Below are 19,470 nucleotides of genomic sequence, written 5' to 3'. Positions count from 1 at the left end.
CTTTACTCATGTTCTTTCCTTGCCTCGTGGCTACCTCCTGGTTTCTCCGGGTCCCTGTTGGGCCGCGGGGCCCGCTCGTATCCTGTTCACTGCTGCGCAGAGGACGCCTGAGGCGGGTAAGATGCGCGCCCGCTGACGAAGCTAGCAGGCCTATGGCAAAAAGAACACTGGCTGGCTCCACAAAATGGCCGCCAGCCACATGGCCAGGCCACCCACAACAACAAGAAAGGGAACACGAACAATGCAGGCCTATGGCAAAAGCACACCTGTGCACTTAGAAGAGGATTACTAGAAGCTTCTCCCATCTTCTAGAGGAAGGGCACTAGGTATAAAATTGGACCTCAGACACCACCTCTTCAGTGCACTGTCGGACCTGTTGATATACAGTCAGAAAGCACTGCTGTGCTGCTGAAAGGACTGCAACTCTGTTGGACTGCTGACCCACTGTACTAATCTTTTGCTGGACTGCTACCTTGCTGTGCTGACCTGCTGCCTGCTGCCCTCTTGCCTGGGTGAGAAAGGCTGGACTTGCACCTGTTGAGCCCAGGACTCAAAAGTGATTTCAAGGTCTAGTTAGCTGGTCTCCTGAGTAGAGACTCAGGTACTGAAGGCTCTGATAACCTTGAACCCAGCACCTACCCTGCTAAGTGTTCTCACCCCAGCACTAGACCCTTGGAAATATGCCTTAAGGTTCTGTGCCAGCCCGTCTGTGGATCCAGCAGAGTCAACGCATCTACTCTACTGCACGGCACAACCCTGAACAGAACCGATGCATCACGACACAGGGACTAAGCATCAACATCATAGCCTGCATTAAAACTGCTGCCTATGTGAAGCTTTCCGGGCGCAGGCCCTCACATCACAAATCCCTCACCAACAGCAGCCTCAATGACAACGCTGGGTCTTTCATCTCAGCCTCACTGCTCCCTTGTAACGGATGCCTTGCCTCAACTGAGCAAAGCATCCTCAACACTGGACTTCACATTGCAAACCCTTGTTGACAGGATGCTTGAGGATGATGCAGGAACTTGCATCGCAGCTCCTAAGAACTGACGCATCTCCTCAGCTGTGAGACGTATCTTTTGCATAGGACCTCGCACTGCTCCACAACCAGTACTTAAGGTCCTCTTGTTTAGCAGGCCTAACTGGTCCATGTAGGTGGCCCACTCTCCATCGTGGTCAGCCATGGCTTGTGACTTTGTCCTAGTCTCGTACAACCAGATATCCATAGTTGGTGCTTTGTCCTTTTTGGCGCTATTTTCACTAACATCTTTAAAAGTGAATATCTCTGGTTATATTGATTGATTTTTTGTCATGTTGGTCTTGTTTTATTTTTTAAGGAATAATCTATTTTTCTGAATCTAGTGTGGGATCCTTTGTGGTGTGTTTTCACTGTGTTACTGTTTGAAGTGTTGCACAAAAACTTTAAGAATTGCCTCTAACTTAAGCCTAACTGTTCTATGTCAAGCACTAGGAGGTTGAGCATATGTTTTTTAGAGTTTGCCAGTGACTTGACCCTGCAAGGATTCTGGTTTCTACTTGGGTAGAGTTTTACCTCCATAATCCACTAAACCAATTTCTTAAATTTGCATATGCATATGCTTTGTTAAAAAGTAAGAGAATCAATGCAGTTGAGTGTGTGGATACCTATGATCTTTTGAGTGGTCTTTTTTATATGTTTAATGCTATGGATTAAATGAAACTGCCTGAGGGGTGTTCATCATTGAAAAGGCTGCAACCAGTTACATGTCATCCCTCACAATTTAGTGAGCAAGGCCCATCGGCAAAATCTGTATTCTAATGCTGCATTCTGTGACTTCAGATACGCTATCTGTTTTTAATTTAATATTTTGGAGGATGGGCTAATACAACAGGTCTAAACATATATAAACAGTAGTGCTAGGGGCTTCCAGGAGGCACGCCCTAGCAACTTCCCAAAAGGCTTTGGACTCCATTGCAACTGACCTGCAATTTTGAGGTGCAAACTGTGCACCTACTAATTTTGACCATTGCTAGATATGGTATTTAGTGGGTGCTCCAGTTTTAATATGCAAATTGTTCACAAATACATCTGGTCTTGGTGAACAAACTGTAACTGAGCTGAGTTTATTCCTGAAATTTGTAGGAGGTGTTATATGCAATTTGTATTTTGCCCCTGACTTTTAATCCCATTTCATATGTAAACATGGCTTTCTCTCTAACATGAGGTTAGTGCAACAATTGTAATTGTAGCCCCAGCTGGTATGACACAAAAAACACCTCCACAAGCTTCTGAAGTGTAGATTCAAGAGATCACCATAGATTGCTCATGACAGCCTCCAATCCTTACTAGACATCTGATTTTGATAAGTATTAAATTTCAGTTCTACAGGTCTGCTTACTCATGGGGAAACCTCTTTTGCTTACCTGTGTTGCCGCTCGCACTGGGTGCACTTTCTGGAACACATTGATTTCCCTGTTTGCATTGGGCCCTGTCCCTCTGGCATCCGTCTCTAACTCCTAGCAATATAATGCACACATGTTTACATGCTCGCCTAGTCACACCCATCACTTCCATTGCCTTACCATATTTTACTGTGAGTCACATGTGGTTTAGACACACCTCATGTTTTGTATAGGATTAGGGTTCAAGCCAGAGTTCCAAGGGGAGGGCTGAATTGCTCAAAAGAATAATGATGTATTCTTTAAAGACCTCCGTCCCATATATCCCTTTCAGAGGAACTAGAGATCTCGTTAAAATGGGATCTCAAGGTCTTGAAAATGTGATCATCATGCGGAGATGCTCCCTCATAAAAACGCACCTAACTTGGCGTCAGCGGTTGGTTTACTAAATATTCGGGGGAGAAGGTTCTCCCTACGCCAGGTCCTTTTCCCTGCAATCTTGTAAATCTAGCCACTCTGAATCCCCTACGACCCGACAGAGTATCGCAGCATCTCCAGTATGCTTCCGACACTGCTCCAGTAAGTCTCTCTTGAAATGAAATGAAATGAAATGAAATGAAATGAAAAAGAATTTCTAAAGCGCATGGCTGCCCTTGAGCGTCCCAGCGCTACGTGTACACACAGACAGACCTCCTCTGAGCCGCATCCAGAGATGTTAGTCATTCTGGGGGAAAAGGAACGTTTTAAGGGATTTTCGGAATCTGGTCAAGCTAGGTTCTTTCCTCATTGATGTTGGGAGGGAGTTCCATAGCTGACCCGCGTTTATTGAAAAGCGGCGTCCTCCGGTCCTTGCTCTTTTTGCTCTCGGGATAGCTACCAGGTTTTCCTCGCCAGAGCGGAGCGTTCGTGATGATTTGTAAGGGCGGATCAGATCTCTGAGGATCGGAGGGCCTGTGCCTTGGAGGACTCTGAACACTGTACAGAGCGCTTTGAATTTCACTCTCGCTCTTATGGGCAGCCAATGGAGCGCTTTCAAGGCCGGTTTCGCTGACGTTCTTCTAGGTGTGTTCGTCAGCAGTCTTGCAGCTGCATTCTGTGCCCTCTGGAGCACGTTCAAGGTGTATTCCAGTGCAGCCAGGAAAAGGGCGTTGTTATAATCCAGTCTTGACAGAATAAGGCCCTGTACCAACAATTTCCTAGAGTCTAATGGGAGTAAGGGCATAACTTTCCGTATTGAGCGGAGCAGCCCATAGCAACACCCTGCAGTTTTTTTCGCCTGAGTGTGCATCGACAGCTCCGGTTCAAGCCAGACGCCGAGACTTTTTATGGATCCCTTCGGGGTCGGAGGATCTCCTAAACAAGTCGGCCACATACATTTGGGGAGGGAGGTGCAGAGATTTCCCAGCAACATCACCTCGGTTTTGGAGGCATTAAGCTTGAGTCTTGAGTCGGCCATCCATGCCATGATGTTGGTAAGGCAGGCGGCAAACTTCTCACCATGGCTTTCTGCGAGCGAGAGCGAAACAATCAATTGGGTGTCATCCGCGTACGTTGCGAGTTTCACTCCAAAGGGTGCGACCTCCCCCTCCAGTGGGGCCATATAGACGTTAAAAAGCGTAGGGCTCAGTGAAGAGCCCTGCGGGACACCACACTGAAGGGGGGTGGGCACTGATCTATTGTTGCCCTCGCACACTTGATATGTTCGATCACTCAAGAATGACATTAGCCAGGTGAGCGCCAGGCCTCTTACTCCCAGCTCCTCCAACCGGTGGATCAAGATCTTGTGATCCACCGTGTCAAATGCCGCGCTCAGATCCAGGAGGACCAGGGCTGCTGATCCTCCTGAATCTAAGATGCACCTGCCCTCTTCTACCATGGTGATCAGCGCCGAGTCAGTGCCTTGACCGGGCCGAAAGCCAGTCTGGGTGTGCCGTAACAACTCGTTAGATTCCAAAAAGGACGAGAGTTGCCGGTTAACCCATTTCTCAGCAATCTTTCCCATCCCTGGCAGTAAGGAGATTGGCCGAAAGTTGGACAAATCGGTGGAGTCAAGCCCCGCTTTTTTAGCAGGGCTTTTACTATAGCCTGCTTCCAACTGGGGGGGACCTTGGCGGCGGCAAAGGAAGCATTGAGTAGATCTACTGCCGGTCCCGCTATGACATCCATAAACTGCTTTAGGATGTACATAGGCATGGGATCCGTCGGAGAGCCACTTTTTTGCGCGGCCAGCTCTTTACAGAAAGCTTCCCTGGTGATCGGGGCAAACTTGTCCAGCACGGCTCTATCAGTGGCCAGACGGCTCTCCCCCAAGGGCGGGCTCTGACGGGGCAAGGGGAGGCCGGCTATGATGTTTTGAATTTTCTGGTCAAAGTACTGGGCCAGAAGGTTACAGCGGTCCGTACTCCCCTCTGAGGGTTCTGGAGATACTGGAACTTTGAGCAGCTCTTTGAGAATTTTATAGGTTTCCCTTGAAGAATTGGTTGATGATTTTATCCTATTTTCAAGGTAGGCCGCTTTGGTGGCATTGCGTGCCACTTTATAAGTTCTCATGGCTGCCCTGTACTCTTCTTTGGAGTTTCCTGCCCAGTTTTTCCGCCAGTCACGTTCTTTCTTTTTACAAATTTTTCTCAGAAGACCCAGCTCTGGGGTGAACCATAAGGATTTGGGGCCCCCCGTCTTCCTGTTGGCTATTTTCAGGGGAAGTACCGCATCTAAAGCTGTGCTGAGCCATTCGCAGAAAGCCTCATCTGCCTCTATAGGATCCCTATTAGGCACCGGGATGGTATGTGTCAGCTTGCGTGTAAGATCGCCGACCGGGAGTTTCGACCATGCCCTTACTGGTACTTGTGCTGTGGCTGCCGGGGGAGGTGGGGGAGCTGTAACAAAACCCAGTTGAAAGGGGATCAGGAAGTGATCCGTCCAAGGGAGAGGCAAGGACGGTGACATGGAAAGAAGGGAAAGATTAGAAAACACCGTATCCAATAAATGGCCCTTGACGTGGGTGGGCTCCTGATTATGGAGGGTGATGTTCCCCAACCCAAGTTCAGATCTAAGGTCGTTTGCAGCTTTATCCTCCGCTGAGTCGAAATGTAGGTTTAAATCTCCAAGCAGGAGAAAATTGGGTGCCGACGCTATTAGCAATGGGGCCTCTTCAAGCAGAGAGTTCGCGAACTGCTTGATGTTGCCCGGAGGCCGGTAAATCAGCAACCCCGACAGTGAGTCGTTGGGGGACAATTGAATCTTAAAGCTACAACTTTCCGCATCCAGGATAGACCCTTCAGCGGCCCTACATGTCAAAATATCTCTATATATAATGGCCAGCCCGCCCCCTCTGCCTCGCGGTCTGTGCAGGCAGAAGATACAAAATCCGGGGGGAAGAGCGTTCGCCATGTCAAAATCCGAACTGTCAGATGTCCACGTTTCCGACAAAAATAGCACATCAAGCTTGTGATCCAAAATCAGATGGTGGATGTGTAAGGAGTGCCTAGGTAAAGATCTACAGTTCAGGAGGGCTAGTCGAAGTGGTTCCCTAGGGGGGGGAGCATTCTGGGCCTCTTTACTTTCCGTAGTACATAGAGCGCAGGCTTTGAAGAGCACATCCATCCTCAATCCCCTCGGACAGAGGCAGGAGGCTTTGGGGCAGAGAGACATAAGTTGTTCTTGCGAGTATGTGAGAGGCCCTCGCTTTGTTTTGGGCAGCATGTCTGGCCCTAGGTCCGTACGGGCCCGGACGGGCCCAGACGGGCTTGCCTCTGGCGCGCCTCCGGCGCGCCAGCGGCGCGCCCGCTGCGCGGACGAGTGAGTGCGGCCATTTATGAGGCGCGAGGTCCTGTGTTCGCCCTCACACTAGAGCGCAAAATGCCCTCTTCCCAATCCAAGATGGCGGGACCTTCCTCTTGAAAGGAGAAGAGTTCTTGGGGCATATTCTCATGCCCTTATCGCCTGGGAACATCACTTTGTTTGACGTTACCGTGGTGATAGGGCCAGTGCCCTATTCTCAAGGCAGCGTTAACCGACGCCACGTTAAGTGGCTTAACGCTGTCTTGCAAAAAAGGCCCCTCTCATGCTAAACTTAGCGTGAAAGGGAGCGTGCAGTGGGTGTTGTGGTGGGCGTACGACCGCAACACCCATTGAATTCGACGCTGATGCCTATTATCAAGTGCGGCTATAATAATAGGTGGCAGCGCCGAACTTAAGACCAGAATAATCCAGTTTTGTAACTTACATATGTGCTGCATGCAGCAGCACACATGTAAGTTACTTTTATAAACGGCATTTTAGGTTTATTTATATGCAGGAAGGGACACCTTCCTGTAAATAAACAAACCTCCCTGTGCATGGACACCCTTGCACTCTGGTGCAAGTGTGCCGGCATTAGCGTTTTGTCGTGAGACGTAGTGCCGTCACAGGGGGAAATGCCAGGCTGTACCACATTCTAGAGAATAGGGTACAGCCTGGCGTTTCTGAAGTGGCGTTGAGAGGCGTTAAGCCAAGGAGGCCAATGCCTCTCAATGCCACTTCCTCGTGAATATACCCTCTGGACTCGTGTATTTTCTTTTTTCCGCTTCTTTGTCCTCTCTTCCCATCAGGTCAGTGCACTAAACTGCTACAAATGCCATGGCTAAATAGTTATGTAGAAGATCACAATGTTATACTGCTACTGGATATCCTCATTTCCATTGGTTCTTTAAAACTGCCTTCATTGATCGGTACCCTGATTGCCTCGATCCTTTTACTTTTGGATGCATATTGTCGACTGAGTTAGGCTTTGTTTATCATGAGACTTTGTTACCTTCCCGGCTCCAATGTGGATAAGAGGACGTTTGAGGAAATATGGTTTTCTATGCATATAATAGGACTCTTTTATTAATGACTCCCCACATTAGGCAATAGGGGGTGAAAAGTTGTAGTCCTTGGGTAGCAAGGGATTACGTTGGTTTAATTCTGTTTGCAAGAGCGTCTTTCATATTGTTGGATTCTTTTTTGCAATGGGTTATTTTTTAAGACAATTGACTCTAGGGTGCACTGTGCTGCAATATCCTGTGAAACCCAAGAAGCCAGTTACCCCTCCTTTCAACAGTGGAGCTGGCTACCTGTACTTTCCTTCTCCTGCCTATTCCTCCTTTTCCCCTAATTGTTCTTAATATATTAGGGTGTTGGAGATTAGCCTGCATGTGAGAGGACAGACAATCTTTGTTTCTGTGGGTTCTGATTAAGTTCAGGTAAGTGGGATCTTGACACCCTGTCGCTTTAGGTTAACACCAATCATAAATGCCCGATGGTTTGTGTGCTTTAATATTGTCTGAATAAAGCTGTGGTACCAGAGTATTACGGGGAAAATATTAAGGACCAAATTAGACAAGGTAACTGCAATTAAGTAAGTATAATTTTTCTGTTATTAACTACACATCTACAGTCCTTGAAGATGTATATATTGAAAGGGCACATATACGTGGGGTCAAGTGAAGTAAACTTATATTTACCCATACACACTTACTTCATTGATATTTTTGTCTTCGATATTTTTCCCAAGCCAGTCAAGTCGGACAACAAAAATCCACATCCAGTCTGTTCTACTGGCTTCCTGAGTCAATTTACAGATCACAGAAAAGGCAGGATGGCAGAGGCCAAAAAAACGCTAGGGATTTGAACCAGGTATGGACATTGCCTCAGGCTTTAAGCCACATAGGGGTCAAAACACGTTAGCTGGTTACCAAATAAATGACAGACTGGGAACATATCTCTGTAATACCTACATTTGGATTACCATGACGCTACAGAACAATCTGTGTTAAAATACTCGGGAAATAGACATTGTTTGGGATGCACTGTTTGAAGAATATCAACACCAAAAGTTTAAAAAGTTAAGTATGATGCAACTCATGAATGACCTTGTAAAATAATGTATGATAATAAAAAAGGCTTGTATGAAAAATTATAATTTTCATATGCTGAATGTTCCTGCAACAAGTTATATTGCGCAATTAAATGAAAATGAACTGAATTAAAATGGCATTTCAACATTTTACATGAATTTTTGGGTATAACACACTCGATGTTTTTCCAAATTACAGAGTGGTTTGCAGTTCTTGGGAAAGTAAAGGCGCAGAAGTATAAAACCATTGTGGACCCCAAGATGGATGCCTTCTTTGGGGATTGCAAGAAAATGGAGTAAAGCAACAAGGAGAGAATTAAGCTTTGTAACTTGTATTGACAGCACTCTTGAAGGAATGGCACCAATTAAAGTGGGATAGGTCACTGGGGTATAGAGAGCAAGGCGTGAATGTTCGACTTGATTTTTGTACTGCTATGTTGGCGTCTGGCAAGTTGTCAAGTGTATTAATAAATATTAGTCAGGAGGTAGGGTTGTAGCTGGCACAATATGATGGATGTACAAGTGACTGAATTATCGAAGGGTTAATTCAAGGAGAATTACTGCTTTCTGTTCAAAATGAGAGTTAGGAGAAGAGGAATGACACTAGCATGCAAGAAAAAGGAGTTGCTGTTAATGATGTCCTGAGAGAAGAGCTGAAAAATTCAACTAGATCTCTGAAAACATAACTCTAAATAAATAGCAAAATTCTTTTTTTTTTAAGTTTGAGTTTATTGAAAACCAAGAGAAATAGAACAGCATATAAAATAAGTATAATATATCTCAGTTAAACATAGAGATTATAAAAGAGGGAAAAGGTACAATGGTTATCATAAAACATGCTGTGTGAAGAAAGAGAGTGAAATTAAAGAAAATAGAAGGAGAAGGAAAGGAAAAGAGGAGGGAAGGAGGAGAAAAAGTGGGTGAAAAGTATATTATGACTTTACAACACTAGAAGAAAAAACAATATATGAAATTAATCACTGTAAACATTCTAAACATTTGGGAATAAATAACATATCATAATATAAATACATAAGTAAAAATCAGTAATGTCTTAATAATTTAAGAAAAAGACATCATGGTGTATTTATGGCGTTTTTCGGACACAATCCCAGGTATTTACAACATTCACAATAGAAGAAGCGGACCAAGGTCAAGTAAGTAGTCAAAAGGAGCCATAAAAGATCTCTTTTAATTGATAGAGGGATGGGGGTGACATAATTGGTATTGAGTCTGTGATTAAAACACACAGCATTCCATTTGGCTCTAAAAGGGACTTTGGCTGCTTGTTTCCAATTTGAGGTTATTAAATCTAAAGCTACTTCTAGCAATAGATCTATCAACTTTAAGTTAGATGGCGATTGGGTCCATTGAGGTGACAAGGAGCCTAAGAAAATGTTAGGTAGAGAGAAAGAAATGTTAACTTTAAAAAAAAAAATTATTTGGGACCAAACTGATTGCCAAAACGGAAAAATACTAGGACATTGGAAAAGCATATGGTTTAAATCAGCATTAGAGCAGGGACAGGACCAACAGGTAGATGGAGTGTTAGAAGAGAAGGATGCTAGTGTTGCAGAAGAAAATAATTGGCGTAGATACACAAAATAAAGGGTTTGAAAAGTCTTTGCATTTCTTGATGTTTTGTGAATCTTAAGCCTCAATTTATCCGAGATGGATGTTGGCCAACATTGTGCTAAATCCCTTTCCCATTCCAATTCAGTCTTTGACTTATGTCTGTCAGAAGGTAGTAATAAGTGCTTATAAATAGAAGATGCAGAAGGAGAGGTATTTAATGTGGGAATAAGAGTAGAACATGCCATATGAGGCTTGGAGGTGGATGATAATGAGTGCAGATATTGATAAGGATCGGGGAGTAAAAGATTATATTGCGATTTAAAGTAATTAGGCAATGAATATTTGGTTATAAGATCAGTAAAGGATATGGGAAATTATTAGTTAAGAGTTGTGAGATCCAAAACAACCCTTTGGATCTCCAAGATTTCCAGTACATGGTACGATTTTTCATACGTAATAATTTATTGTGCCAAATGGGTTGTTGATCAAGAGAAGAAGGATAAGAAGATGGTAGAAGAGGAGTTAGAAGTTTACGAGTATGGTAAATGACGGGAGAACGAAAAGAGAATATGTTATTAGTGAGGGCAAGGGTTTCTTGAAGGTCAAAAGGGGAGACAGGAGATTTCTCTATAGATATCCATACTGGGGCATGTGTAGAAGGTTCAACGGAAAGCAAACAAGAAAGTTGTTTTAAACAGAAAGCATAATGATAAGATTTGAAATCAGGGAATTTAAAGCCACCACTAGATTTGTTTTTTTTAAGGAAGACAAGGCTATTCGAGGGGGCTTGCCTTTCCAGAGAAATTTTGTTAAAAGCAAATCAATTTTCTTAAAATAAAATCCGGGAATGTGCACAGGGATCATTGAGAGAATATATAGAATCAGATTAGTAAGCATCATCTTAATCGAATCTAGTCATCCCCACCAAGAGAGGAAAAGAGGATGCCAACATGCCATAGTATCATTTAATGTTTTTATAATATGATCAAAGTTTAGTTTTTAAGTCTCTGGGATAGTCGAGGAGAACCATAAGCCCAGATATTTAATCTTAGAAGGCTGCCAGGAAACACCAGTATGGATAAAATAATGGTTAAGGCATAACACATTGAGAGGTATGACCTCACATTTATCTGGATTAAGGCGATAGCCTGATATTTGTGAAAAAATATCAACCTGATGTAGAAAGGAGGGGAGAGAAGTTTCAGGATTGGAACAATATAGCAAAATGTTATTTACGTAGACAGACATTTTAACTTGATGTGATTTGAGTTGAAAACCAGAGATATGAGCATCCTGTCTGATGTTAGTTAAGAAGGGTAATAATGCTACTACGAATAACAAGGGTGATAAAGGACACCCTTGTCTCACTCCCCTAAAGAGAGGAAAATAATCAGAAATGTTACCATTAACGAAGATAGAAGCTCTGGGTCCCGAATATAATAAGGTAACCAAGGAGATAAATTTGATAGGAAAACCTATCCATTTTAAATCATGAAACATAAAATCCCATCCAATCCTGTCAAATGCTTTTTCAGCATCTAAAGCTATGGTAGCAATAGGATAATCTAGATAAGAAGCCTTACTAAGGACACTGAAAAAGACTCTAGAGTTGTTGGATGATAATCGACCTTTTACAAACCCAGATTGTTCAGGGCCAATAAGTTCAGGTAAAATAGGGTCAATACGAAGAGCCAGGATTTTTGCAAAAATCTTATAGTCTGTGTTGACTAAAGAGACAGGGCAATAAGTTTCACAAAGGGAAGGGTCTTTATTATCTTTAGGGATTAAACATATCATGGCTTCCTGAAAGGTGCATTGAGATGAACTATTTGTAATAAAAGAATTCAATAAAAGTAATAGATTTGGAAGAAGAAGTTTAGCAAAGTGTTCATAGAACTCGACAGTAAATCCATCTGGTCCAGGGGTTTTCCCTCTCCGTAGTACCGATACTGCATGGATAATTTCTGTTAAAGTAATATCAGAATCCAATTAATCAAAATCAATATGTTGAGAAGGAGGGGAATTAATGGATTGAAAATAAGAGGATAAATCTGATTGAATTGACTGCGTCTATGGAGTATATAGGTTTTTATAAAAAAGAAACAAACTCGTTTAAAATCTCATTGTCTTTAAATAATGAAGTACCTGCATCAGTCTTCAAAGATTCTATTTTAGTTCTTTCTCGCCTTATTTTCAAGTAGTTAGCCAATAATATCCACATTTTATTTTGACCTCCGTAGTATCGAGAGCTACTTTTTAAAAGATAGGAGGAAGCGGCTTCCGTGGATATTCTGTTCATAGTGAGCTTCGCATCAATAGGATTTTTTAAAGAAGATTCAGTATTAAAATGGTAATAAGTATATTCTAGTTGTTTAATCTTAGTGAGTAATTGAGTGGTTTGGACTTCATAAGATTTTTTCTTTCATGGAACAAAATTCATTATGAAGCCTTGAGCGGCTGCCTTAAAAGAATCCCAGACCATTACAGGGGAGGAATCCGGTGTTGAATTAAGAGTGAAAAATTCAGAAATAAAAGAACTGTATTGGCTAGAGAAGTTAGGGTCAGCAAGTAATGAATTATTAAAATGCCACCTACCAGCATGTGAAGTAAAAGGTATCAAATCAAAGTTAACATAAACCGGGGCATGATCTGATATTAAGATAGATCCTATCTCGGAATGAAGAACATGTTGAGATAAGGACTTACTTAAAAAGAGGTAGTCAGTCAGTCAACAATAGCTTTATTCGGTTAATAATTAAAACCATCAAAGCATACACAAAATTTCATTTGCAAATAGTTACATGTAAAAATAATTAACAAAGGAAGGTAGTCAATTTGGGATTGTGATTGGTGTGGGGTTGAGTAGAAACTGTATTCTCTGAGATCTGGACGACAGAGCCTCCAAATATCAACTAGAGATTTACGACTTATAGTGGAGGTAAACTGTGAGTACATTTAAGTGTATTTGATTGCAGTCGCCGGCAAAAACAATGTATTCATCCTCAAGTAGAAGTAGTTTATTGGAGATCTGAGTCCAAAAAACATTGTCAATGGGAACTGGGCCATATATATTAAAAATGACTAATGGTATATTATGAATAAGAAATGTAACAGTACCCCAACAGCCATCGGAATCAGATTCTTGATCGAGAACTGAAACATGAGATTTCTTGTGACAAAGAATTAAAACACCATTTTTCTTACCTTGGGCCGGGGAAGAAAATACATTGCCTACCCAAAATCTTTTTAGTTTAGATGCTTCGATGTCAGTTCGATGTGATTCCTGAAGTAATGCAATGTTCGTTTTTAATTTAGCAAAATGAATTAGTACCCATTGTCTCTTAATGGGATTACCTAATCCCTTAAGTTCCATGTAGTAACTCTGAATGTAACCAAAAGGTTTTCACATGAACAATCAACAAACGAACAGGGATACAACTGAATTCAAAATTGAGAGAAGTTGAACACATATAAGTAAAAAGACAGAAGTGCTGTTTATATAGGAAAGAAAGGAGAGAGGAAGCAACAGAATATTTACTAGGAAGGGGGGCGTGGCTTGCGCGCCGCTGCGAGATGGCGGATCGCGCTTGAGCTCTGTGACGAGCGAGGGCCGTCGGAGGCTTTTACACCGCTTTGGGGTGCCCCATTCCTTCCAAAAGTTGGCCTCATGCTGCTGCTGATGTCGTGTTCTGCCTGAGTGGCTTTCCAGCGCTCTGTCACTACTGGTGACTGTGTTTATGCTGTTTTATGGTGGCGCTCGGTGTTTTTGCGAGCGGCCGCCATTTTGTTTTTTCCTCACGGACGGAGATGCTTGCTTTTCACTGAAGGAGATGTTCGTTTTCTACAACATGACGACGTTTGTCAAACGAAGGATGTCAAACAGGTGCTGGTGACGTTTTCATTACTTATAAGTGTATATTGGATTTCTTTATTGACTTATTCACACTGCTGCCTATGGTGAGAGCATTTTGGATTTTATTTTACTATACCTCTCTTCAAAGTCCTCCAATACCTTGATATGGCGCTTTTATGATTTTTGATACCCTGCTTCTTGGCTTTCTAGTTTCGGACAACGTCTTTTTGATTCCTGCAGAATATGGTATTTTTGTGATGGGAATTCTCTCCTCTGTCATGTAAACCCACCATTATTATTATCTGGGAGTGTTTGCTGAAAGCGCGCTTTCCACTTTTTTGGCACATTTATATTTTACATCTTGTGCTTACTAGTTTCCTCTGGCTTCTTCCTTTCCTTCATTTCTCTGACGTGAGGTATTTTGCGCCCGTAGCGGCTGTGGTTCTATGGCTGCGAATATGGGTTTGTCACCGAATGCTAAAGATGCCAAGGATTCTAAAACCTCTCTTAAGAGGTCCAAACAAGTGTCTCCTACACCCGAGGCTGCTCAAAAAGACACTCATTCTACTCTTGAGACTATTCTGACGCGCCTTAATGATGTTCATGCAATTGCGCAGTCTAACAAGACTAACACAGATCTGCTGCAAGTGGAGGTGTCAGCTATCAGGAATGATCTCAAGGCCTTGTCTCTTCGTGTTTCAGCTACAGAAACACGTATTAGTGGTGCAGAAGATTCTATACAAAAGCAATCTAGGTCTCTTTGCCAGTATGAGTGTTCAATCGTGGCTTTGCGGAGGGAACTTACTGAACAAGAAGATCGTAATCGCAGATCCAATCTGCGCATCTTTGGTCTTCCAGAGGACGTTGAGAAGGATGCACCTTCTATGATTGATTTCTTATATAAATGGGTTCCTTCTACGCTGCAAATTTCATTCCATAGAGACTTTGAGTTGGAACGGGCACATCGGGTTCCCAATTTTCGTTCTAAATCAGCCACGCAGCCAAGAGCGATAATTTTTAAGCCATTGCGCCACCAACATACGGAACACATTTTGGCTCATATGCGCAAGGTTAAAGTTGTCTCATGGAATGGTCACCGCATATCAATTTCTCAGGACTTTGCAAGAGACACGGTAATAAGGAGGAAGGGATTTCTTAATCTCCGGAAGCGTCTCTCTGAGATGAATATCCCCTTCTCTTTTTCTGGTCCTTCAAAATTCCTCATTACCTTTAAGGGTCGCTCCAGAATTTTCAATGAACCTGCTGACTTGACCTCGTTTTTGGATAATCAGATGGAGCTGCAGATGGATCTTCAAATGGAAGCCTTCCGGGATCCTGGTCCATCTGGCACCTGATGTGATTTCACACAGCTGCATTGAGTTTTCTCTTTTCCAGATCTATTAAGATTGTCTTTTTTAGATCTGCGTGGTGGTCTTATTGTACACTCTTGTTGGTGTGCTTTTGCTGTTTTTTTCGTGCGTGGCTTTGTAAGATATGCTGTGCGCTGTGTTTCTTTTCTCCTTTTCCTTATCTGTTTTACCTTCCTATCTTTATCGTATAAGTGGAATATTATCTCCGTTATGTCTATTTTTCTGCATTTTATAATCTTTCGTAATATTATCTTTCCTTATAGGTTGTCCTCTTTCCTGCTCGCTGTTTTGTTTGTGCTTATCGATCTTTTTCCCCCCCTACGTGCTTTTTGTCCATGGCAGGCTCTGGATCTTTTTAACCTCACTTTATGACCTCTTCTATTTCCTTAGCATTTTTATGTGAGACTTGATCTTATCTCTCTTTTTTGTTCTTCCTTTTGTTCTTTCTTCCTTCCAGACCCCATTTAATGTTACTTCCATTGCCGTACTTTTATTTAGTCTTTTCGCGTGTTGTTTTTCTCTTATTGTTTTGTTTCTGTTGAGTACGCAATTGTTTATTATCTGTATTACTTTCTAGATTGGCTACATAAATTGCCCATAGATATTTATGAACTATTGTATATAGAGTTATTCTTAACTTCTGTACAGTTAGTTTTTATATTTATTTTTTTGCTATATCATTGATTGGTTTGTTTAATTATTATTATTACCTGCTTCCCTTTACTTGCGCTAATTTACTGTATTTATATTGCACTTTATAATCTCATGTGTTTTACTTCTATGGTTATATATTTCCGATATTCTTACTGCTTTAAACTAAATAGTATAACAAGTTTATATATTTGGGGACAGTCTATTAGATGTCTATCTTTGGATTTTGCATATTTAAATAGTTACTTGTTTCTTTTATTTATTTTTTCCATAGGGCTACATTGATTGTTTTTGTGGATTGGTTACATATATTGTTTCATAGATACCTATTAACTATTATATATAGTGTTAATTCCAATCTATGCATAGTTTATTTCTATATCTATTTTATTGCTATATCATTGATTGGTTTGTTTCCTTTTATTATTAACTGCCTCTCTCTACTAGTTCTAAGTTAATATATTTATATGGCACTTTTAGTCTCATGTTCTTGACTGCTATGGTTATATATTTACGATTTTCTTGCCCCCTTGAATTACATGAGTATAACAAATTATATATTTGTGGATAGTCAATTAGCTGTCTATCTTTAGAGCTTACATATTTAAATATGTACCTGTTGTTCTATTTATTGCCATAGGGCTTCATTGTATGTTATATTAACAATTTGGCATATACATGTCGCCTTTATAGTCTTACATGATGAATTGTCTTTGGATACTATAACTAAATCTAGTTCATATTTCAGATGTTTATTTTCTTAAATTATTATAATCAGTTATGTACTGTATTGGGGCCATTTACGCTGATTGTATTTATTCCTCGGGATGGTTCCCTTGGTCATCTTCCCATGTTCCCCCAGGTATGAATTTGGTCTCTTTCAGACCTTCCTTGTTGGTTCTTCTCTTTCTTCTTCTTTATACTTTCCTTCTTTCTTTTTCTTCTTCTTGCTATTTTTCCCTGTGGATTTCCTTCGTGGATTCTCCTTGTTTCGTGTTGTCTAGTGTGTGGTGGTGCATTTGTTTGGTTGTTGTACATCCTCTATCATATATGGTGCATCTTTTTTCCCTATTATTGGTTCTATGTCTGGTGTGAATATACTTTCCCTTAATGTAAAAGGGTTAAATCACCCAGTAAAAAGGTCAAAGATATTAGATTACTGTAAATCTCTTTCTTCAGATATCGTCCTTTTTCAAGAGACGAAGGTCTCTGCTAGAGAGGCGCTATTTTTGAAGAAAGAATGGGTTTCTGAAGTTGCTTGATCAGATGCTTATGGCAAAAGGAATGGGGTAATTACTTTGGTTTCTAAACAGTCTGTTTTGTCTATTGTTTCCTCTGAATGTGATACTGAGGGACGGTGGTTATTATCTAAATTGACTGATGGTAACGTTGATCTTTTTGTCATGAATATTTATGCCCCTAACACGGATGATCCGTCTTTTTGGAAGACAATCACCAAAAAGCTAAATGACACACCTCATTCTGGTAATCTTATTGTAGGTGGAGACTTTAATTTACCAATGGATCCCATCCTGGATAGAAATTCTGCCTTTAACTTTCGTCCCCCTAAATCACATAAACAAATGATCAATATGTGCTCTTTTATTCATCTTCAGGATGTCTGGCGTCTTCATAATCCCACTGGTAGTGATTTCTCCTTTTTTTCTTCCCCACACTCGTACTTTTCACGTATTGATTATCTTTTGGTTCATTCCTCTCTTGTTCAATCTTCCTCATCTCCGCTTATCCATCCTATTTTGATCTCAGACCACGCAGCGGTGACTTTTAAACTTTTGTCTTTTGCCCCTAGAGCGAGATCTCGGTCTTGGAGACTAAACACAGAAATCTTATATGATGATTCCCAGATTCGAGAGATTTCCAATGATATTGAGACGTTTTTCCTTGAGAATGTTGGTTCAGTCGATTCCCCTATTGTTCTCTGGGACTCTTTTAAATGCACTTTCCGCGGTCAGGTCATCAAATGTATGTCAAGGAGGAACGCTGCTATTAGAAAGGAACTCACTGACTTAGCAGCTGAGATTAAAAATCAAGAGTCTCTTTTTCGACAATCTAAAGACAAATCTTGCCTACAATCTATTAAGAATTTAAAATATACATATAATACTATAGTCACTAAAAGAGCTCATATAGGTTTTCAGGCTCAGAAATCTAAGAAGTTGTTTTTAAAAAACCGTGCGGGCAAAATGCTTGCAGCTACATTAAAGTTCCAGGAATCTTCTTATAAATCTTCCCAAATTTCTTCTATTAATGACCATCTTGGTAAGAAAAATTTCAGACTGAAGAAATTCTTGAGGTCTTTCGAGATTTTTATAATAATTTATATACCCCCTCTAATCAATCTTCTTTTGAACAATGTCAAGAGTTCTTAAAAACAGCTCCTGTGAAAACTGTATCGGAGGACGATAATAAATCTTTGAATGGCCCGATTACCTCTGAGGAAATTATTTCTGCAATTAAAGCTACTCGCTCCGGTAAAGCTCCAGGTCCTGATGGATATCCTATTTTGTTTTATAAAACCTTTTTATCTGTGATTGTGCCGCAACTTCAATCCGTCTTTGATGCTTTTATTAAAGATGGTTCTGTGTCTGGTTCTGCTGCTGATGCTACAATTGTAGTAATCCCTAAAGAAGGGAAAGATCACTCGGACCCTAAGAATTTTCGTCCTATTTCCCTTCTTAACATGGAAGCTAAGATTTTTGCTAAAATCTTAGCTAAACGTTTAGAATCCTTTATCCCTCAATTGGTTCATCCTTCCCAAACAGGATTTGTAAAGGGTCGTCTTGCGCGTGATAATATCCGGACTTTTTGTCACATTCTAGGTTCAGCCAAGCGATCCACTCTTCCGGCAGCGGCCTTGGCCCTTGATGCTGAAAAGGCCTTTGATAAGGTCTCTTTGCCTTTTTTACGAGCTGTTTTATGTGCACACAATCTGGGTGACTCCTTTATCGGTATGGTTATGTCTCTTTATTCCCGTCCTAGAGCTAACATAAGAGTAAATGGAGCTACGTCGTCCTTTTTTAATCTTCGCCAGGGTACTAGGCAAGGATGTCCCTTGTCTCCTCTTTTATTTTTGATATCCATTGATCCTCTTCTCAGACTGATTGACTTACATCCAAACATTAAGGGTTTCTCTTTTGGGTCTCATCAGATCAAAACAGCTGCTTATGCGGATGATGTTCTTATCTTCTCTGATGATATTGCACTGGCCATCCCTGCTATCTCTGATACGATATCTCTTTTCTCAAAGGTTTCAGGATATACCCTGAACAAAGATAAGACAGAGATGTTCCCCTTAAATGCCTACTGTTTCTCTTCTCATATGGGTTCGGCGGGTTTTAAGTGGCAATCTAAACATTTAAAATATCTGGGAATTTAGTTTTGTTCCACTCTTTATGCTACGGCCACTTATAATGAGTCTCAAACTATTCTTAAGGTGCGACGTCTTCTAGAAACTTGGTCCCCGAAGCATATTTCCTGGTGAGGTCAACTGCAGACTCTTAAAATGATGATAACTCCTATTATTAATTTTGTTTCCTCTATGCTTCCGGTTAAGCTATCTGATTCCTTCTTTCACGAACTTGATTTACTTACCTCCAAATTTTTATGGAATGACAAAAGGGCTAGAATTGCCTATAAATTCTTACGGAGATCTTACGATATGGGTGGTTGTAATCTTCCGGATTGGGGGAAATATCAAACAGCTTTTTTTGGCGTCTCAGGGTGATCTCTGGTTTTCTTCTCCC

Source organism: Triturus cristatus, chromosome 3_1 (assembly GCF_964204655.1).
Source record: "Triturus cristatus chromosome 3_1, aTriCri1.1, whole genome shotgun sequence".
NCBI lineage: Eukaryota > Metazoa > Chordata > Amphibia > Caudata > Salamandridae > Triturus > Triturus cristatus.
Note: the sequence above shows the minus strand (reverse complement) of the source record.